Source organism: Bos indicus x Bos taurus, chromosome 26 (assembly GCF_003369695.1).
Source record: "Bos indicus x Bos taurus breed Angus x Brahman F1 hybrid chromosome 26, Bos_hybrid_MaternalHap_v2.0, whole genome shotgun sequence".
NCBI lineage: Eukaryota > Metazoa > Chordata > Mammalia > Artiodactyla > Bovidae > Bos > Bos indicus x Bos taurus.
Genome location: NC_040101.1, coordinates 4,678,039 through 4,700,276, shown reverse-complemented (window position 1 = coordinate 4,700,276; position 22,238 = coordinate 4,678,039). Strand labels below are relative to the sequence as shown.

General features: G+C 53.2%; 1 protein-coding gene across 4 annotated transcripts in view; it reads left to right on the top strand.

Annotated features, from left to right (window-relative positions):
* Positions 1 to 920: 920 nt before the first annotated feature.
* The window catches only part of PTPRE (protein tyrosine phosphatase, receptor type E), a 186,639-nt gene continuing 165,321 nt past the window's right edge, over positions 921 to 22,238 (top strand). For 3 of the 4 annotated variants that reach the window (XR_003508821.1, XM_027528488.1, XM_027528489.1), the window contains exon 1: positions 922 to 993. The gene's annotated coding sequence lies outside the window, so the exon portion shown is untranslated. Of the gene's footprint in view, positions 994 to 22,238 lie in introns of all 4 variants that reach the window. The other variant, XM_027528492.1, reaches the window with a different exon arrangement.

The window sequence follows — 22,238 nt, the reverse complement described above, 5'->3', positions numbered from 1 at the left end:
TGGGATTTCCTTCACTCTGAAACTTCTCCAAGGAGCTTTCAGGAAGTCTTCTGGAAAGCAGTCCCTGAGAACACCTGGTTCAGACCCTTCCTGGTAGTCCCCTCTCTTCCTGTGCCTGCAGGTTACTGCCTTAATGACAAATGCATGCCTGCCTGCTAAGTCCTGTTCGACTCTGTGCGACCCCATGGACTGTAGCCTGCCAAGCTCCTCTGTCCATTCTTGTCCAGCCAAGAATACTGGAGTGGGTTGTCATGCCCCCCTGAAGGAGATTGTCCCCATCCAGGGATCGAACCCGTGTCTCCTGCATTGCAGGCAAATTGAGCCTGTACAACATCCACCCAGGGCTACCCTTACTCCCTCTTTGCAGGGTGGGAGACAGCAGCTCAAGAGATTTCTGGGCTCTCCTAGGTTCTGGGCGCCTGCCCTCAGCCCTCCTGAACCAAGGGCATGACCCAGAGCGGGTGTCCAGCCACTCCAGTCCCTGGTGTCCAGGACCACGGCTGAGAAGGAAGGGACTTTCCCGCTTGCAAGAGGGTCACACCCTGATACCGACAGTTCGCCCGGGTCCGGGCAGTGGGGCCGCGCGGCCAGGGTCCCCGCGCGTGGGGCGGCCGCGTGGGTCAAGGTCCGGGGCGGCCGGTCGGTCCCTGCGGGGCGGGCCGGGTGCGCTCCCCGCGCCGGGCACCAGGCGTCGCCTCCGCTCCTCGCTGCGCCGGCCCCCGCCCCCGCCGCGGAGCCCGAGCCAGCGGCGCGGAGGCGGCGGCGGCGGCGGCGGGGACCCGGCCCCACAAATTTCCTGCTCGGCGGCGGCGGCGCAGGCGGCGCCCGGACCCCGCGGCCTCCGCGCGTCCCCACGAGCCTCCTGCGCGCCCGGCGGGGACGGCGGGGACGGCGGGGCGCCCCGGAGGGCGGCGGGCGGGCGCCCCGGGAGATGCGGAGTCGCCGCGGCGGCGGCGGCGGCGGGATCGGCGCGAGCGCCCCGGCTCCCAGGAGGTGAGTGCGCGCGCGAGGGTGCGCGGACCGGGGCCCCCGCGAACCCCTGCGGGTGGCCGTGCGCCCGGGGCGGTCCGAGCAGGCCGGGGACACACCGCCTCGGCCGACGCCGCGGGAAGGAGGGGCCGCGCCCGGGTGCAGGGTCCCCGACCGGGTCTCTGCCGGCCCGGGAGCGCGCCCGGTGCCGGCGTCTGGGGGAGCGCGCGACCCCGGCCATCGGGCCCCCCCCGGGGGGGGGTACCCCCCAGCCCAACTTGGCGACCAGGTAGGCAGCTCTCTCGGGCTCCCTCTTGGTAAACGGACCAGCAGAGTGAGTGTGCCTGCGGGTGGCGATGGCGACAGGGCGATGTGTGTGAAGGCAGGCGAGACCCAGAGGGGGTGCCGGCGCGTGTGTTGGGGGCTGCAGCACCCAGGGGTCAGACCCGAGCCTTCGGAGAAAGTGACTCCGAGTTGCAGCAACTCCGCGAGCGGCATGGGCTGCTGTCCGGGCGCCCCTGGCCTTCCCAGGGAGGGCAGGGGAGTGGGGTGCCGCTGTGGGGCTTCAGAGATGCGGCAGGGTGCTCTGGGGCAAGTGGGCACTCCCCTCTGGCCCAGGCTGGCCCACGGTGTCCGCGGGGTGACCTGTCAGAGCGCCTGGGCCCGAGCGCAGCACAAAGCCAAGCCTGCCAGCTCCCCGGGACCATCTGGGAAGGGCTGGACAGCCCCTCGGATGGAGAAGCAGAGCCAAACCCGGAGTGATCACGCTGAACTTGACCTAAATTCCTTCCTGGCTCGGCAAGCCTTTCTAGAAAGGTGAAACAATTATACTTGCAGAATTATGCCATCATCTCAGATGAGGACCACTCTACCAGAGTTCCCACCCGGGAAACTCCAGGAAAGAGGATTGTGGCTCAATTGTGCTCTAGAGCGAAAGGTGGTGGGGCAGGATGACAACCAGCAAAGGCTGGTCAGGTGTTTCAGAAGTTCCCTATGCCCCTGTCCAGCCAGCTCCTGACCCTGGGTGTCCCTTGACCTGGGGTGCCTGGAGGTCTTTGTGTCTCAAAGGTCAGTGAAATCCTGATTCTGCAAAATAAAGACCTATGCCTATTTCAACTGTGGGTGGGGTGGGATGGGGCGGGTGAAGGGAGGGCTGAGCCTTTGCAGAAGGAGAGCTCTCAGCCAAAGGAGGGTGCAAAGGGGAGGGCGTGGGTGTCCTGACTGCTGCGGTCACTCAGCCTTCGTGGCCTGGGGCAGCCCTCTGTGTGCAAAGAGCATTGGGAGTCCAGGCTTTCTGAGGATAGGCTCAAAGGCTTCTGGGAGCAACAGGCCAGGTGGTGACATGGGACAGGCCCTTCCCAGATGTGGCGCTGCCTCTGACCGTGACCTCTGGCCTTTGTTCACTGGTGTCAGCAATGCTTGTGAACCAACCATGTCCCCCCACCCCACCCCGGAAACTTTCCGCATGTCAGCAAGAGCTAAGATCTAGATTTGTTCCTGTAGAAGGCCGGGTCGTTGGCTGAATCCAGATGGTTTTAGATGTAAAACCGTAGCCGCTCAGCGCCCCTAGCCACGTGGGTGGTAGGCACTGAATGAGGAGGTCCCGTGACTGTCACTGGGAGGCCTCTTGTGGAGGCGCAGAGGGTGTGAAGCTGCTGGCAGGTCCACAGCCCTGCGCTGGGGCCACTTCTCAGCTTTATGGAGGGACCTCCCCCAGCCCCGAGATGACCCGGCCGGTGCCCCAAGGAAGCCAGTGGACGCCTTCCGGAGCTCCGTGGCCTCATGCTTTACCCCTCCTGTCCATCCGGGGTGTGTGTGTGTGTGCGCAAATCATCCACCCGGAGAGGGGCTGCAGTGGCCATGGGGTGGGGGCCCAGGGTCCATCAGAGGGGGCGTGTTGAAGGCAGATGTGTGAGGAGTTGGCCGCGGTTGATGGTTGGTGGTGGAGCTGAAACGTGGATACGGGTCTCCTCTATGCTGCGCTTGTCTCTCCTGCAGCATCGCTCCAGGCCAAGCTGCCTGCTTTTAACAAAACTCCCTCCTTCCAGGTCAGAAGCATGTCCTATCCTAGGCCAGTCCTCTGCAAGTCCCAGGCTCAGGTGCCCACTTGACATTTCTTCTGGGATGGCAAATGCCCCCAACTCAACACGTGTCAAATCACACCTGTGACCTCCCACCCAGCCCAACACTGCCTAATGTTTCCTTTATCCTTCTAATCACACCAGCCTCCATCCTGCTGTGGAAAGATGGGCTGGATTGTTATTTCCCCAAGGAAAATGCCGTGTTCTCAGCACCCAGCCAGGCATCTGACAGGAGGTTCTGGTAACTCATCAGTGGACAAATGGAAACATTTTAGGAACTGGTCTGAGGATGTAGAGACGTTTGTGTATTTTTAGGGGATGTCTGTTGTGGCTGATAGGCAGCCACCTTTTTTTTTTTTTTTTTAACATTGATGGAAAGAGAAGAGACGCCTGCCTAGGGACCAAACAGCCAGTGCTTCTAGAGATGCTGAACGTACTTGCTAAAATGACTGTCTGACTTGGACCAAAGCGACTTCAGATGACCTCCCCAGGAGGCAAGTTGCAGAGCAATGGGGACACCATGGAAGTCCCTTTCCTTCCTTTATTTGACACGTCTTTTCCATTTATAATGTTTGAGTTACCCTTATAGAGGTTCTGCTGTCAAAACAGGAACACATATATCCATTAAGATAAAGACTGGCCTTCTTAATATTTGATGATCACTGGGAAAAACTGTGTGTTCCAAGTTCACCTTCACTCCTTGCCTTGGCATCCTGCCTTTTAGTGAACCCATGGGTCCATGCTCCCTGAAGGCACCCCCAGGCTTTCTAGATCCTTGAGGGTAGAGACTGCTCAGCCTCCTAATCTGAATCTCCTTCCCCCTTATCTCCATCTTTGGGACTCCTACCCATACGTCAAGGCCCGCTTCAAATAGCCCGGGTCTCCACAAAGCCTTCCTAACCCCTCTGCCTAAGGTCATTAGTGTTTGCAGAATCCACTCTAACGGATACATAACATGCCTTTTGTATCCCATCCAAAGTGCTCGTTCAAGTCAATGCAGTGAGATATGCCAGTTAACTTTATTTTTTTTAGTGATAATTTGAAGAAGGATGTAAGATCTGTGTGATTTAGTATTCTAATCTCATAACGTGAACTGTGCGCCTTGAACCAATCCATTCTTTAACACACACCATTGACTCTTGAATGTTAGAGTGGTCTGGGAGGCGGAGATGCAATCATTTATGTACATTAGCCTGTGTCCACGGGCTGGATTAAACCAGGCTGTGTGCAAGATGCAAGCCAGCTGAACCGGGGTCAAGAAGCAGTGTGATCTAGAACTACGGTGGCCCCAGGGTCAAGAGAAGGACTTCTTTATTCTAGGAAGTAAAGGCTGTGAAGCCACGGACTTCCCCCCAAACCCTCAGAACTTCACACTTCTTTTCTCCGGAGAGAGACGCGTGGCACTGGGCCATCTCTGAGCCCCTCCTAACCCCGGGGTGCTGACCGATTTCACACTGTTCACTCGGTCCAGGTGCTGCAGTGCCCCCCAAGCCCCCGACCCCATCCACAGCTGGGCTGCCTCCCATTGCTGGGTCGTCACAGGGGCCGCGTCTCTGTCTGCTCTGGGTGCCAGGCCTACCCAGGGGACGAGTAGGCTCATAGGCACATTTAGTGTGCTGCTAATTTTACCTGCTGACCCCAGACACACCAGCAGGCTTCTCTGGAGAGTTAACTTCTCACTTTTTCATGTCACTTACATTTTTCTCCGATAGCAGAGTGCTGGATGACCTTCTAGATGGATGGGGTTTTAGATCAGCTGTACCAGAGGTGGAGGGGTTTCGGTGAATTTCACAGATGCAGATTCACAGTTGTGGGGGGCAGCGTCTGCTGGGTTTGGGCTAAGAGAGCCCTCGTTTGGGGATTACCATGCTGGCTTTCTTTGCTTCTCTCGGTCTGGCTGCTGTTCCCTACACCTCGTCCATCAAGGGCTGCCCCACCCAGGTGTTCAAACCCAGGAGTTTTGATGTGGTTCGCAGCCTCTTTGAACTCACACAGCTCCCAGCTCAGAGCCAGAAATGTGAGCCTGATGTCTTTCTTTCAACTCCTCAGACACTTCAAAGGAGTTGTCGAAGCTTATGAAAAAAAAGTTTTTTTTTCAACATTATCTTTCAGAAAAGCAGCATATCCTTTTATATTGATCTCCAGAAAATAAGAACCAAATAAATATATTTTTCAATGTGTGTTTTAAATATGTTTCAAGTATAATCAAGGACCCCAATTAGCGCATCATTGACTGTAGGCATTAGCTTCTGCACAAATCCCCCAGTCAGTGACGTGTTTGTGTAGCCAGTGGGTGTAACCTGGATGAGATAACCAAAAAAGGGACCAACGTTTTCTTTCTCCCTGGAACAAATATAAACTCCATTTGGGGACAGAAGGGGAAAAATTATCCTTGGTTAGAGAATTCCATGGACAGAGGAGCCTGGCAGGCTGCAGTCTGTGGGGTCATGCAAAGAGCTGGACATGACTGAGCAACTAACGCTTTCACTTTCACTTTTCATGTGCTAAAAACCAGAAGCGATTTGGGCAAGCGTTTGCTGTTATGTTTATTGGGTGGGGAATGAGGAATTGATAGGAAAGCTAGTCTGGACCCTGGGGCTGGGCTCCAGCAGCAGTAAGTGTGATGTGCTGGAATGAGTGTTGAGCGTCAGCCACCCTCCTCCGGCAGGTGCGTGGCTGTATCATCCTCCCAAGGGATGAAGGATGCTCGCCAGGTATCCGGAGCTCCCAGAATAGCCCAGCTTCTGAGGGAAGTGGACAGACCCCAGAGTGCACCAGGGGAGGAGGCTTCGTGCTGAGGTCTCTTCCCTGCTTGCAGTCATTTCACTCCGTCTGAGAACCAGCAGTGCATCTAAGCCCCGGGCTCCGCTCGTCCCTGGGAGGCGCCCAGCCCAGGGCTCAGAGCACAGACTGGACCAGAGGGACAGGGTCAAGGCTGGGGCTCCGGGCGCTGCGTTTAGGGGTGAGTGACTTAACACACCTCCCAGTGTGATCCTCCCTGTTTGCAATGGGCGCGATCACACGTCCCCGACAGGGCTGTCATGTGGATGGATTGCTGTCACCTGCGGGAGCCTTCCAGGGGGTCACGGCACCGCCTCGTGTCCAGGCTCAAGGTGACCTGAGCTCTGATCTCTGTTCGGATGCATCTGCTGTGTCCTCAAAGCAAGTCTCGCCACGTCCACTGTCTAAGACGCAGGCGTCATTTTTGGTTATTAATGTCCTGAGATCTATTTGGTCATTTCCAACCAAACATTAGTCACTGATATTTGTACTTGAGAGCCAACGAGTTCCATTTTTCTCCTAGGCAGGGATTTGTGAATGTCCCTGTCGCCTAGCTACTTGGTTACAATGTGTTGTTCTGAGTGACCTTTGGACTCAGCCTTTTAATTTTGTCCCTTGCCCCAAAGGGACTTGGTGTTTTCAGGCAGTGTCCCTGGGCTGGGGCTCCCACGGGTCGGCTCGGCTGAGTTCAGTTGGCTTCCAGCAGACTTGGCCCTGACTGTTTGGCCAACGTGCACGAGGGCCCTGGGAGTTGGGGGGCGCAGAGTCTGGTGGGTGCAGGCTCCTGGCCCAGCAGGCTCCCCCTTAAACTGTGGGAGCTCCGGCCTTGCTTTCTGCTCCCGTTCCAAAGGCTGGTCTTGAAGTGGAGCACCCATTTCCGTGACTTGATGTCATAGGCCACCCTACCCCGCTCTGCCCTACCCCACTCACCAGTCTGTCTGGATGCTTGTCATGGAATAAAGCTTTTCTTTTGTCATTTGAAATATGGCTCAGGAGGGGCTCTGAGGATACCAGGGTCAGTTTTTCTTACAGTTTTCCCAGGGCTGGCCTGCTCGTAGCCATTTCATACTAATGCACTTGGTACAAAGCAGAGAGACAGAGAGACTCCGGTACTGAGCTTTTATCTTCCAGTCGTCATCTAAGGAGGCCTCCAAACTCCCTTTCAATCCAGAATGGGAGGCCTGGATCTAGGTACCTGTAGGCAGGAATTAAATTCCAGGGTGTAGTCTCAGATGGTTTCAGAGAGCAAAAGGGTGACTTGTCACTCCCTTTAAGCAAGGCGCTACCAGTTAGACCAAGCTCACTGAATCACAGAAGGAGAAACTCTCACAATCCCAGGCGTTGGGAATCAGTGTGAATTAACCAGAAGCCACAATATGTGTGTCCTTTTATGACATTCAAGGGTTTGCAGGAACTCAGTTTGGGCTCCAAAACTGTTGCCTTAGGGCACTTGCTGGGCTTCCCTTGTAACGCAGTAGGTAAAGAATCTACCTGCAGTGCAGGAGACCCGGGTTCAATCCCTGGGATAGGAAGATCCCCTGGAGAAGGAAATGGCAACCCACTCCAGTATCCTTGCCTGGAAAATCTCAGTGTCAGAGGAGCCTGATGGGCTACAGTCCATGGGATCGCAAAGAGTCAGGCATGACTGAGCGACTAACACTTACTTACTTAGACACTTAAGTGCTCTTCCAAGGAGATTAAATATTTTAACTTCTTAACATGTGCAAATAAACCCATCTTAGTTGCGTTAAGATGTTGGCTAATCAAAAGAAACTCTCCTTTCCAACCATGTTATTTTAAGTCGTCTCAAAACCTGCCTGGTTACTAATAAAATGATTCCTTGTGATGGACACTTTTCTTCAATAGGTGGTTTTTCTGGCTCTGAAAGTGGCCTTAGTTTTATAAACAGCCAAACATTTAAGTCCTGGACATAAAAATGCTTTGAAACAGTCACCCTGTCCTTCAAGTTCAAGTGCAGTTGGCTCAGCACCCTCTCCTTCTGAGCTTTTGGCAGCACTTTATTAAGTGCATCAGTAATTCAATAAATTACTTTTCAGCCGTGTTGCGAACATCAGCTAAAGCTCAGTCATGTATTGGAGATGGTATCAGTCTGCTCATTTAAATTCCTTGGAGCAGAGTCCTGATTTTGGCTTAGCATAATATAAAGATGCAAGAGCCAGAAATTTAATAATTTTGCACAGAATTGTGCCAAGCTAGGCCTATTCTTAGCCAGCCAACTATATTCTTTCAAAGGATCTTTCTTGGTTTTCATCAAATGTGGGTAGTATTGGAAAGTAGTCTGTAAGGTGGGATGGAAGGGACAAATGGAGATGTAAACATCTATTGAGTATCTGTGGTATACTCAAATTGGGCTTAACACTGGCATTACAATGCAGTCACGACACCTGTCCTGCGGGCGCCCTGGCGTCCAGTAGTCCCCAACCTTTTTGGGACCAGGTTTCCTGGAAGACAGCTTTTCTGTAAGTGGGAAGTGGGGAATGGTTTGGGGATGATTCAAGGGCCTTACATTTACTGCGCACTTTATTTCTGTAATTATTGCATCAGCTCCACCTCACATCATCAGGCATTAGATCCTGGAGGTTGGAGTCCCCTGCCCTCCACCCATAGGAGGGCAAACTTGATCGTTTCCAGGGCGTATATAATGTAAGCATGGCCACAGAGGCAGAGCACAGTTGCTGCGAAGGGCTTGTGAAGTGGGGCCTGGAAGAGCTTCGCCAACGAGCAGGCATCATTTTCAAGAATGTTTGCTTGGCAGCCAACAGGCCTAGAACATTCCATACAGAGGGACTTCCTTGTGCTTGCCCAGCGGTGAGAAGTGGCATGACCTCTCTGGGGAACGGCAGGTGACTCAGGGGACCTGGAGCCCAGGGGTGAGGAGGCTGGAACCAAACAGACGGAAGAGCTTGGCCTTCTCCATCCCCTTACCAGCACCTGGGCTCTGTCTGATATGGACTTTAAACTATGCCACAAGTGCACTGATCCATGAGACAGAAAGTGACTCGCAGACAGAGAGAACAGCCTGGCGCTTTCTCAGGGAGAAGGGGGTTGAGGGAGAGACGGAGTAGGAGTTTGGGGTTCGCAGACGCCAAGTATTATTTATAGGATGGACAATCAGCAGAGTCCTGCCGTACAGCACAGAGAACTGTATTCAGTAGCCTGTGATAAATCATCATGGGAAAAAAACCTCCATAAAGAAGTAACTAAAAGACAACGCCAATTCTGCCCTTTTTGTTTTAGGCTTTATCTGAGGTGGTTGGGGACCCACATGATCCCCCTGTTTAGAGCCCGAGGGCGATGCCTGCCCCACTTTGAGCATCCTAAGACTTGCCGGGGTCACGATGCCCATTCCCGGGACCACGTCCCGACTCGGACCGAGCCTCTTTCTCATGTTCTCATGAGAGGTAGGCTGACCCCTTCGCCTCCCTCCCGTATCTGACCCCCTGGTCATGCTTTGGGGTCTCAGGAAATGGAAGCCCCTCATCTACTTCCATCACCTGAAAGCCCAGCCTATCTGTCTGTTTCGCCAGGAGTCGAACGTTCCTGCCCAGCGGAGCCTGGAGGGGGGCGACTCCTACCTCACGCCCAGGCCTGCCTCTGCTGTCCGCCTGGCCTACGTCTCGCCGGCCCAGCCCTCTGGGTGTGGCTTCTGCCTGGCCAGCTGCAGCCAGGCGGTATTTCAGAAGGCGGTCAGTCACACATGTTCTTCTTGTGCCTGGCAGGCTTTTGTTTAGCAGAAGACTTATTATATGTTGTATTAAAATGCACATCCTGAATGAATGGGCAGTGCCGGGCAGAAATCAATGACATCAATCCTAGTTACTGTACTGCATAAAGGCTTTTCTTCCTTTTTTTTGTTTTTTGTTTGTTTGTTTGTTTCAGTATGGCAATGATCTGTAAGTGCTGTACAGAGATGGCACTTTCTTTCGTGACCGGTATTCTGGAGACTGGCGCAGCCAGGCTCCATGTGCTCTCTGTTTCCAGGCCCCCTAGGTGGGGAGTGTGGCCGTGCTTCCCGGGGTGACTTCTGAGCTGATGGCCTGAACGACAGAGTGGGGATGGCTTGGCTGTGCGCGCGTCACTGTTGCCTAATCGATGGCAGCAGTGTGTGTGGAGACCTGTGGAGTGACTGGCGTCTGGTCACCTGGGGTTAGCCCCTGTCGCCTCTGATACGGGCCATTGGTTAGGCTCCCGTGAGACGAGTCCCTTGGTCTCCCTGGAAAGGCGTGGCCCCCGGAGCCTGAGCAGGCTGTGCCTTCTGCCATGAGCCCCTTGCAGCCTCCACTCTGAGTTTGGTTGAGGGTCCGCTGCGCTCCCCGCCCCCAGCCAGGGTGCCTGTCCCCAGGATGCTGGTGGGTGTGCCACCGCCCTGCGGTCACCACCCTCTCCAGGAGGGGGGTCCTGGTGGTGGGGCAGAGGAAACGACTTCCGTGGCTGATGTGGCTGTGGCCTCCAGGGCCACCTGTGGGAGGGTCTGCTAGAGAGTCTGGACCTCAGGGTGCTGCTCCACCTTTCTTCCACCCAGCCCCACCCTCCGCCCGGAGTTCCGGGGGCCCTAGTGCTGAGAAAGGTGTGAGGTCACTCCGCAGGCTAGGAGAGGCAGGCTCCGTGTGATCAGGGATCTTGGGGTGTCAGAGACGGGAACACAGTTCATCTCACGAGGGGCCTCACGACTTACATAACTGAAGGTTGGGAAAGCGCGGCATCCAGTGGTTCAGCGTCGCCGTCAAGGCCCCAGCGCTTCCTCATTCTCGGGACAGGCTCTTCCTCCTGTGTCTCCAGCAGCCTCGTATCCATCATCCCCACAGGAGAGAGCCCCACCCCCTGCCCGAGCAGGTGAGGCCGTGGACTCCAGAGTGAGTCTCCTTGGCTCTGATGCACCAGGCCTTGGTCACTCGCTACCCTCAAAGCTTGCACTTTGGGGGGCAGAGTTTGCCCTATTCTGATTGTCCAGGCTGGGGCCCTGCATCCTGCCAGGGGTCGGGGGTGGAGTAGCTCCTCTCAAACCACTGTACCCTTCGGGGGGAGCAGCTGGGGCCTTCAGGGGAAGGGAAGAGGGTGGACCATGCAGGGAGAGGAGGAGAGGATCCCTAGGACCTACCCAGGAATGGTCTTAGAATTAGTGGGTGGACTTGGGCTCCATCTTGGGCTGGGGGACGCAAAGAAGAGTTCTGAGGAAGGGAAGCGCTGATGATGAATGTGTTCTGGGGGCGGTTGATGAGGGGTGGGCAGGGGGCAGGAGAGTCTCTGGGTGGTCTTTTCTAGTGAGGCCATGCCTCTGAGTCACAGGGCAGGTCCCAGAGCTCCTGCATATCGTGAGGTCAGGAGCTGCATTTCTTACAAAGCTCCCCAGGGAATCCCAACCTGTAGCCCGGTAGAAAAAGTCAGGGGCTTTTTCAGGGGCCCAGGAATGAGGTCAGGACTTTCCGTGGTGGCAGAGGGCAGTGGGTGGCACCGTGGCTGCCCAGGCAGGTGGAGAAGAAGCACCAGTGCCTTTCAGGGCTGACAGTGGGGTTGAGGTGTTACCTGGTACCCGTGGCTCGCAGGACCAAAATGGAACCATCATGGGGAGGGCACCAGTCCTGAGTGCTGCCCTGAGGGCGGCTGGAAACTTTGGGAATCTCCTTTGTTTGCGTTCTGCTCCTCTTTCAGTCCTGCTCCAGCCACTTCCATCCTAAATGAGAGCTCTTGGACAGACTGACCCATGACGAGGTGTTGGGGACTCACTGGGGGCCAGTTTCAAGTGTTTCTTCTTAAAAGATGACAGTTTCAGAACGAGGAGGACTAAGCCAAGTAATCATTGGAGGGTTGGTTCCTGGCAGTGTGAGGGTGATGGTGGTGATGGTGATGAGGGTGATTGTGGTGGTGATGAGGGTGATTGTGGTGGTGATGAGGGTGATTGTGGTGGTGATGAGGGTGATTGTGGTGGTGATGTTGGTGATTGTGGTGGTGATGTGGGTGATTGTGGTGGTGATGAGGGTGATTGTGGTGGTGATGAGGGTGACTGTGGTGGTGATGAGGGTGATTGTGGTGGTGATGTTGGTGATTGTGGTGGTGATGAGGGTGATTGTGGTGGTGATGTGGGTGATTGTGGTGGTGATGAGGGTGATTGTGGTGGTGATGAGGGTGATTGTGGTGGTGATGAGGGTGATTGTGGTGGTGATGAGGGTGATTGTGGTGGTGATGTTGGTGATTGTGGTGGTGATGAGGGTGATTGTGGTGGTGATGTTGGTGATTGTGGTGGTGATGAGGGTGACTGTGGTGGTGATGTTGGTGATTGTGGTGGTGATGAGGGTGATTGTGGTGGTGATGAGGGTGACTGTGGTGGTGATGAGGGTGATTGTGGTGGTGATGAGGGTGACTGTGGTGGTGATGAGGGTGATTGTGGTGGTGATGAGGGTGATTGTGGTGATGAGGGTGATTGTGGTGGTGATGAGGGTGATTGTGGTGTGATGAGGGTGATTGTGGTGGTGATGAGGGTGACTGTGGTGGTGATGTTGGTGATTGTGGTGGTGATGTTGGTGATTGTGGTGGTGATGAGGGTGACTGTGGTGGTGATGAGGGTGATTGTGGTGGTGATGTTGGTGATTGTGGTGGTGATGAGGGTGACTGTGGTGGTGATGAGGGTGATTGTGGTGGTGATGTTGGTGATTGTGGTGGTGATGAGGGTGACTGTGGTGGTGATGAGGGTGACTGTGGTGGTGATGAGGGTGATTGTGGTGGTGATGAGGGTGATTGTGGTGGTGATGAGGGTGACTGTGGTGGTGATGAGGGTGACTGTGGTGGTGATGAGGGTGATTGTGGTGGTGATGAGGGTGATTGTGGTGGTGATGTTGGTGATTGTGGTGGTGATGAGGGTGACTGTGGTGGTGATGAGGGTGATTGTGGTGGTGATGAGGGTGATTGTGGTGGTGATGAGGGTGATTGTGGTGGTGATGTTGGTGATTGTGGTGGTGATGAGGGTGATTGTGGTGGTGATGAGGGTGATTGTGGTGGTGATGAGGGTGATTGTGGTGGTGATGTTGGTGACTGTGGTGGTGATGAGGGTGACTGTGGTGGTGATGAGGGTGATTGTGGTGGTGATGAGGGTGATTGTGGTGGTGATGAGGGTGACTGTGGTGGTGATGAGGGTGACTGTGGTGGTGATGAGGGTGATTGTGGTGGTGATGAGGGTGATTGTGGTGGTGATGTTGGTGATTGTGGTGGTGATGAGGGTGACTGTGGTGGTGATGAGGGTGATTGTGGTGGTGATGTTGGTGATTGTGGTGGTGATGAGGGTGATTGTGGTGGTGATGAGGGTGATTGTGGTGGTGGTGAGGGTGATTGTGGTGGTGATGTTGGTGATTGTGGTGGTGATGAGGGTGACTGTGGTGGTGATGAGGGTGACTGTGGTGGTGATGAGGGTGACTGTGGTGGTGATGAGGGTGATTGTGGTGGTGATGAGGGTGATTGTGGTGGTGATGTTGGTGATTGTGGTGGTGATGAGGGTGATTGTGGTGGTGATGAGGGTGATGGTGGTGATGGTGATGAGGGTGATTGTGGTGGTGATGAGGGTGATTGTGGTGGTGGTGAGGGTGATTGTGGTGGTGATGTTGGTGATTGTGGTGGTGATGAGGGTGACTGTGGTGGTGATGAGGGTGACTGTGGTGGTGATGAGGGTGACTGTGGTGGTGATGAGGGTGATTGTGGTGGTGATGAGGGTGATTGTGGTGGTGATGTTGGTGACTGTGGTGGTGATGAGGGTGACTGTGGTGGTGATGAGGGTGATTGTGGTGGTGATGAGGGTGATTGTGGTGGTGATGAGGGTGATTGTGGTGGTGATGAGGGTGATTGTGGTGGTGATGAGGGTGACTGTGGTGGTGATGAGGGTGATTGTGGTGGTGATGAGGGTGATTGTGGTGGTGATGAGGGTGATTGTGGTGGTGATGAGGGTGACTGTGGTGGTGATGAGGGTGATTGTGGTGGTGATGAGGGTGATTGTGGTGGTGATGAGGGTGATTGTGGTGGTGATGAGGGTGACTGTGGTGGTGATGAGGGTGACTGTGGTGGTGATGAGGGTGATTGTGGTGGTGATGAGGGTGATTGTGGTGGTGATGAGGGTGACTGTGGTGGTGATGAGGGTGACTGTGGTGGTGATGAGGGTGACTGTGGTGGTGATGAGGGTGATTGTGGTGGTGATGAGGGTGATTGTGGTGGTGATGAGGGTGATTGTGGTGGTGATGTTGGTGATTGTGGTGGTGATGAGGGTGACTGTGGTGGTGATGAGGGTGATTGTGGTGGTGATGTTGGTGATTGTGGTGGTGATGTTGGTGACTGTGGTGGTGATGAGGGTGATTGTGGTGGTGATGAGGGTGATTGTGGTGGTGATGTTGGTGATTGTGGTGGTGATGAGGGTGATTGTGGTGGTGATGAGGGTGATTGTGGTGGTGGTGAGGGTGATTGTGGTGGTGATGTTGGTGATTGTGGTGGTGATGAGGGTGACTGTGGTGGTGATGAGGGTGATTGTGGTGGTGATGTTGGTGATTGTGGTGGTGATGAGGGTGATTGTGGTGGTGATGTTGGTGATTGTGGTGGTGATGAGGGTGACTGTGGTGGTGATGAGGGTGATTGTGGTGGTGATGAGGGTGATTGTGGTGGTGATGTTGGTGATTGTGGTGGTGATGTTGGTGATTGTGGTGGTGATAAGGGTGTATAGCAGTGGTGATGGTGGTGGTGATGGTTGGGGTGGGGAAGGGCGTTCCTCCCTGCCGCTGTGAGCCCCAGGAGACTCATAGTCATGTACATACATCCATCCACTCATCCACTCAGTAAATGTGAATGGGAGAGACCTACTGGATCTGGGGCTACAATGCTGAACAGAATGCACTGATCCTGCCCTTGCAGCCTTTACCTGGGGCCCGGGCTCCTGTGTCTGTCTGTCTGTCTGTCCATCTGCCCCCAGGACTCCCCTCAGAGGCCAGTGGCACACAGCTCAGCCTCGTTCAGGAGGCCATGTGTGGCCACGGGGCCACCCCGGGGTCCTGGCGTCACCCCTGCGGGACCAAGAGGGCCTCCCGCGCCTGCCTCCCTTCCTGTCAATCCGGAGCAGCGTGTGTTCACGGGGGACCCCATCTCTACTGGGTGTTGATGGCTGAGTGACTGTCCCTCCCCCTCACCCCACAGAACTGCAGTTCTGCCAGGCTCTCTTTCAAGAGCCCATCTCTCTGGCAGTGAACCCAGATTCCTAGGACTCTGTTCCTAACCTTAACGTCTGAAGGAGGCTGGACTCTTACGGCCAGATGGGGAGAGTGGCAGGGCCACCCAGTAGCCTTGCCCCCTCCTCCCCACTGGGCTCTCACGTTTCCCTATCCTCACTTCCACCCCTGGGGCTTCTTTTTCCCAGAACCCAAGCCCTCCTGAGCTCGCCCTACTGCATCGGGGACACTCACGCTGTGGAGTGAGGGCCCACGGGCGGCAGGGCTGTGGCCTCGTGCCTTGGGCAGCTTTCCTGCCTGCTGCACGCCTGCCCGGGCTGTCGGCCCTGGGAGCTGGCACTTCACCGCTGGTATGCCATTCCTTTGAAATGAGTAACAGCCAAGCTGGTCCAAGAAATGCCCATTGTTCCCTGCCTGCTGTTGTCCAGTCTCCAAAAAATAAAAAAGACCCGATTGCCTCATCATGTGAGGAGGCCAGGGGGACGGACTTCCGGGAACGGGCCACCCCCCACCCAGGGGCCGTGGGAGAGACCCTGCCCACAGGACCACAGATACCCAGGGCCGAGGGCTACAAGCCCGGGAAAACCGAATACCAGAACGATTTGCCCAATTGCTCCTAACTGGAGAATCATTTTGAATTAGTCCTAATGGCTCCATGGAGAGTTTCCACGTTGGGAAAAATTCTATCGAGATACCCTAGTGTTGGAGTCACGGTCTTTCTTTAATGCAAAATTCAAACAACATATGTTTCACTTCCTGTTGCCTCTGGCAGAGTCTGGATGAACCTGGGATTGGAGCTGACCTTCAGGTGGGGTGCCCGCTCCTTTGCCCTCACCCCACCCAGCCTGATTTCTGGTCGGTAGGAGCTTAGCCCCTTAATCGAGCAGCACAGATCCGGATAAAGTCTGTGTAAATGCGGGGCTGTCTGGTCTGGCTGGAGGGGAATGTTTGCCTGCAGGAGGCTTAAGCTGGAAAATATCCATGACAAGTACAAGGAGCCTTTGGGTGGAGATTTAAATACTGTGTCAAGATGCATAAAAAATACAATTAACCATGGTGTGAGGCGGGCCATGTCTCTGGGAAACTGCGTGTCTGAACAAATCAAAGGAACATGTGGGAACGAACTCCTAAGCGTTTTTATCAAGAAAGAGTTTGGGCTGGAAATGGCGCTGAGTGATAGGGTCACTGGAGAAGGAAATGGCAATCCCCTCCAGTATTCTTGCCTGGAGAATTCCATGGACAGAGGAGCCTGGCGGGCTATAGTACATGGTTAGACGTGACTGTGTGACTAACTTTTATAGGGTCACAGACCTGGTTCTTCATCAGGAAGGACAAGGGAAGGGGGACAAGGGAAGGGGGACAAGGTGTTTTTGAGATGTGTGATTTGGCACATGTATAGTTTTTGGTGGCTCAGTGGTAAAGAATCTGCCTGCCAATGCAAGAGATGTGGGTTTGATCCCTAGGTCGGGAAGATCTCCTGGAGAAGAATTTGGCAACCCGCTCCAATATTCTTGCCTGGGAAATCCCATAGGCAGAGGATCCTGGCCAGATACAGTCCATGGGGTTGCAAACAGTTGGACAGGACTGAGTGGCTAAACAACTATTGTCAGTAGGATTTCACCGTCAGCCTACAGCCGGCCTGTTCCCCTCTGTCCCCTCTGTCCAACTTCCCTTTCTGTGTTCAAGGGCTATTTCATGACCTAAGCAATAAAAACTGCAAGATTAACCAGGACAGTGTGGGTGAGATGTTCAATAGGGTTCCATTTGGTTACAGAACATGGAAATGTTGGCTCTGACCCACTCATCTTGGTGCTTTCATCTTCCCTAAAAACTATTGACAGTGTATCATTTTTACATCTAGAAGTAATGGAGCATTGGTACAACTGTAGCTGAGCTTGCTAGAAAGTAGCTGCTCTAATGAATGAGCAAAGCCAGAAAACCTCCGCCCTCAGTACCCTTGCTGTTTTAAGCAGAGGCCTTCAGAGGAGTCCCTGGGCTACTTTGCAGTGCACACTCCTGGGCACTGAAGATGTGGTTCTGTGAAACAAGGTCTGTGCCAAATGCAGCCTTTGGCATAGACTTCAGTTTTCCAAGCTCCGGAACAGAGTTGGCGATTTTGTCTCCTCTCACCTGTCTGAGGGGCTTCTCCAGTGGCTCAGCAGTAAAGAATCTGCCTGCAATGCAGGAAACACGGGTTCGATCCCTGGGTCAAAAAGATCCCCTGGAGGAAGAAATGGAAACTCACTCCAGTGTTCTTGATGGGAAAATCCCACAGACAGAGGAGCCTGGTAGGCTACAGTCCATAGGGTCACAGAGAGTCGGAAACGACTGAGCAACTGAACGTACACACCTATCTGAAGCTAGCATATCTGAGGCTTGGCTGGAAGACCCACTTCCATGGCTGGCAAGCTGATGCTGGCTGTGGGTTGGAGGCCACAGTTCCTTCCCATGTGGAGACATACAAAGGACCACTTGAGCATCCTCATGAGGGGCAGCTGGTTTCCCCAGAGACAGTGGTCCCAGAGAAAGTGAGGCAGAAGTTGAAACAAGACCTAGCCTCAGAAATCACAAGGTCTTTCCTGCAGTATTCCATTGGTCATACAGGTTAGCCCCACTTATGCAGAGAAGAATGACCAGCCCTTTCCAAAGAGTAGGTATTGGTTCTTGTTTTCAGTCATGAAGTCGTGTCCAACTGTTTGTGACCCCCATGGGCCAAAGCACACCAGGCTTCCCTGCCCTTCACTATCTACCTGAGTTTGCTCAAACTCATGTCCATCGAGTCAGTGATGCCATCCAACCATCTCATCCTCTGTCGTCCCCTTCTCCTTCTGCCTTCAGTCTTTCCCATCATCAGGGTCTTTCCCAATGAGTTGGCTCTTTGCTTCAGGTAGCCAAAGGATTGGAGCTTCAGCTTTAGTATCAGTCCTTCCAATGAGGAAGGTGTTGGTGAGGAACCTTTATTCTTTTACTATTCTGGGTGTGTTAGTTGTGGCTTTTAGTTGTAACAGCACAGAACTGAGAAAAGGAACTGGCAGAAGGTTACAGAGTGGTCCTTGGAATCACCGGGAAGGCTGGATAAAGTTTCAGAAAAGGGGCAGGGCCCAGGCTCACAGTGTGAACTGCAGTCAAGGCGGGGCCACCGGAAGCTCTTAGAGAGGATGTGGCCTGTGGGGCTGCTGGGCCTTGCTGCTACTGGACTCTTGCAGCTGCGCCCTCTGCCCGTGGTTTCGGGACTTCCCTGGATCCATGGCTCACCCTGAAGAGTCAGTCCTGGTAGGGTTGATGGAACCGGGCTGCAGGTGCTTGGAGGGCGGGGTGTCGGTGGGATCCTGCGCTGGGAGGTGGGGCGCTTTGAACCGCCGATGGTGCACCTAAGAGGGATGCTGAAAAGCAGGAGGAGCGTTGAGGCTCCGAGGGCATCCCCAAACACTGGCGTTCATGCTGCAAGGTTTGCACTGAGCCAAGGGTTATTTTTGTCTCCAAGTACACCCTGTATTACATATTAATATATTCCTGAAAAGTTATGTTAATTTGCATCGTGGTTTCTATACACTGGCTAAGCTTAATACCTTCTAGAAGTCTGTAGATAATCCTTTTGTAAAGCAGCTAATCCTTTTAGGGAACAAATAATCACTTCGTAATGATTTTTTTAAGGTCAAGACTCTGCGTATTGTGTCTTCTCAAGGCAGAGGATCCGCTCAGGTTTCCTCTTTTGCTCATAGTGAGGGACCATGACAGCTTTATGTGTAACTGTTAGCAGTGTCTCATGCTGTGCGGAAGAAAAGAGCACTGAGGGTTTGTTTGTTTGTTTTCTTCATTTTTCCTTCTCTACTGTAATTGATTGTCTTCTGGAAGGAAGCATAGGCTATTAAAATTTTTAAAGAGCTTGTTTTTATTTTGTTCTTGCCCACAAGGCTGTTGTAACATGAGCATGTTTAGTGGTGAACAAGGGAAGAAGCAAGCATTTTTAGTTGTTCTGCCTGGGAAATTAGATTTGGAAAATTCACCTTTAATGTTAGTGGGTTTTTTTTTCCCCCTTCTGTGGGAGGCTTCCACATCATAGCAGGAAAATTTGATTCCATTTCCAAGAGCTGTATTCAGGTTTCCTGGTTAACTGGGTGCAGGAGCCTGGACAGGAGGGGTGTGGAGAGCAGGGCAGAGACATGGGCACAGCTCTGCGGGGACCGTGACAGGTTCCGTGTGTGCAGAGGAATCCGGGTGGAACAGGAGCAAGGAGAGCCATCGGATGAGGAACGGGGTGGGAGGCAGTCAGGAAGCTAGTGTCGGAAGCTACTAGAGAGACGAGAGATGCAGAGAAAAGGGAGAGACACTGGAGATGGGAGAGACACTGGAGACGGGAGAGACAGTGGTGACGGGGGGCGGGGCGGGGGGGAGATGCTGGAGACGGGGGGGGGGAGACGCTGGAGACGGGAGAGACACTGGAGACGGGGGGAGACGCTGGAGACGGGAGAGACGCTGGAGACGGGGAGAGACGCTGGAGACTGGGGGGATACGCTGGAGACTGGGGGGATACGCTGGACACTGGGGGGATACGCTGGACACTGGGGGGATACGCTGGAGACGTGAGAGACGCTGGATACGGGGAGAGACGCTGGAGACGTGAGAGATGCTGGAGATGGGGAGAGACGCTGGAGACGGGGAGAGACGCTGGAGACGGAGAGACGGGGAGAGACGCTGGAGACAGACAGCTGCCATTCAAGTGCCCCCGCGTGCCACATGTGTCCATCTGCTCTTGTCTCCATCCGCACAGAGTAAGGGGAACAGGAAAGCTGGGGCGACCTCCACCCCAGGGGGATCTCTCACACCTGTAGGGAAGTGACACATATGTTACTACATCAGTAATGATGCTAAAGCTGAAACTGCAGTACTTTGGCCACCTCATGCGAAGAGTTGACTCATTGGAAAAGACTCTGATGCTGGGAGGGGTTGGGGGCAGGAGGAGAAGGGGACGACAGAGGATGAGATGGTTGGATGGCATCACTGACTCGATGGACGTGAGTCTGAGTGAACTCCGGGAGTTGGTGATGGACAGGGAGGCCTGGCGTGCTGCAATTCATGGGGTCGCAGAGAGTCCGAAACGACTGAGTGACTGAACTGAACTGAAGACTGATTCAGCCCCTTTTTTCCTCCGGAGTTGGAACCCATCAGTGTCATTAGTGAACACTCGAGGAGGCACTGACTTCTGTTTTCAGAGATTGTTATTAAAGCATAGATTCCCTTTTAAAATAATGTTTGTTTTTTTTAAAAAAAAAGAACAACAAAACATTAGACCCTGGAATCATACTCCTTGTGGCAAGATGCCCCCTCTAAGAAGGCACAGGAGGATGGAGTGGATTCACTTCGTGTCGCTGAATTCTCTTAAGTTGAATGTGCGTAAGATGTCAGCCCATCTTATGGTTAGCAAAACTAAGCCTTGGACAAAGGACATGAGTCGTTCAGGGCCCTGTCCCCTAGAAGGTGGCAGAGCTGGGCTTCCATCCCAGGTCTGTCGGCTTTCCGAGCAGGGCCTGTCGACACACAGGCAGGAGGGGTTGTGATGAGGAGAACAGCTTGGAGGAGACGTGCCTGGGAACCTAGGGAGCTTGTGTTGAGCCTCCTGTAATTCCGGATGAACATCCTGAGATGGCCACCCCTTTGGATAAAAGATGTGGCTAAAGAACGTACAGTAAATAACATTTTTCAGTGGGTTATTTTAGTCTGTATGTCAGAATACAAATGATTCTGATTCTGTGGTGGGACATAGAGTGAATTACTTTCCTGATTTAATTTTACGTTTAAGTGCGTGCTAAGTCGCTTCAGTCGTGTCCGACTCTGTGCGACGCTGTGGACTGTAGCCCACCAGGCAAGAATCCTGGAGTGGATTACCGTTTCCTTCTCCAGGGGATCTTCCGGACCCAGGGGTCGAACCTGTGTGTCTTACATTTCCTGCATTGGTAGGCAGGTTCTTTACCACTAGTGCCACCCGGGAAGTGATTACTTTTAAGAGCGAATAGCAATTTCCATTAATCTGGGTGCCTTTTAGTGTGTAATTTATTATGATTATTATTTTGCTATTGTTATTTAAATGGATTTCCCCATACTTTTGTATATATTTTGGTATAAGAAAAAGCACCATCATTTTTTTTGGCCAAGAAAATTAATGTACTCTGCAAAAACTATTAGAGGGAATATTGACTTCCTAATACAATAACCCTGAATTGCTTCCTCCCTCCAAGATTCGCAAATTACGTTAGTGGTAGCCTTCAGGTTTATACTTAGAGCAGAATTTCAAAAGAAGATTTTTTGCTGTTCTTCACTCATTTTCTAGCCATTCTCACACAGCCATCCGAACAAACTTTAAAATTCCTTTCATTTCACAGAGAAAGTGGCCTCTCAGCTGCTCCTGTTTTGTTTATCCAGTTCTCATCTGTGCGCCCGCTTCCTGGCCTTCTTTCCCTTTCAGTAAATCGTGTTTGGTATTGACAAGGCCATTTTGTTTCCTTAGAGCCTGGAACTTCTAAGTGGGAAGGAAATAGGTGAAACCTTAGTGCAGATACAGCAATTCTTTAACCATTTTTAAATGCACATATTCTCATCGGTTCGTATTGATTCCATGGGGCCTTCTTTTGGAAGCGTTCCAGTGCCAATCCATTCCCCTGTTTCATGCCTTTACTGGTTTTTCTCTGTGTACCTAGAACCGATTGTTCTGGGGGTGTGACAGATTTGTGTGCTGGGTTAGCTCCACACGCATGTTTATGCCGAGTCTGTCTACAGTCTGAGTAAATAGGAAACATCTTACTCTGAGTACAGACTCAGAGGTGTGGACTGGAAACGTGTATCCATCTCTGAAATAACATTTTGGAAAGCACAGTGTTTGGTAGATAAGGGCTGTACTGAAGTCACAGGAAAAAAAAAAAAAAAATCATGGGACTTCCCTCGTGGTCCAGTGGTTAAGACTTCCTGCTTCCAGAGCAGGGGGCCGGATTCTGTTCCTGGTCAGGGAATTAAGATCCGCATGCCATGTGGCATGGCCAAAAAAGTTAGAAAGAAAGAAATCGTGGCATTTGATTTCATAATGTTCTTTGTCCAGTCTAACTTTCATAAGTGAACCAAATGCTGAGGGCAGTATTAGAGGTCAGTTCAGTTCAGTTCAGTCGCTCAGTCGTGTCCGACTCTCTGCGACCCCATGAATCGC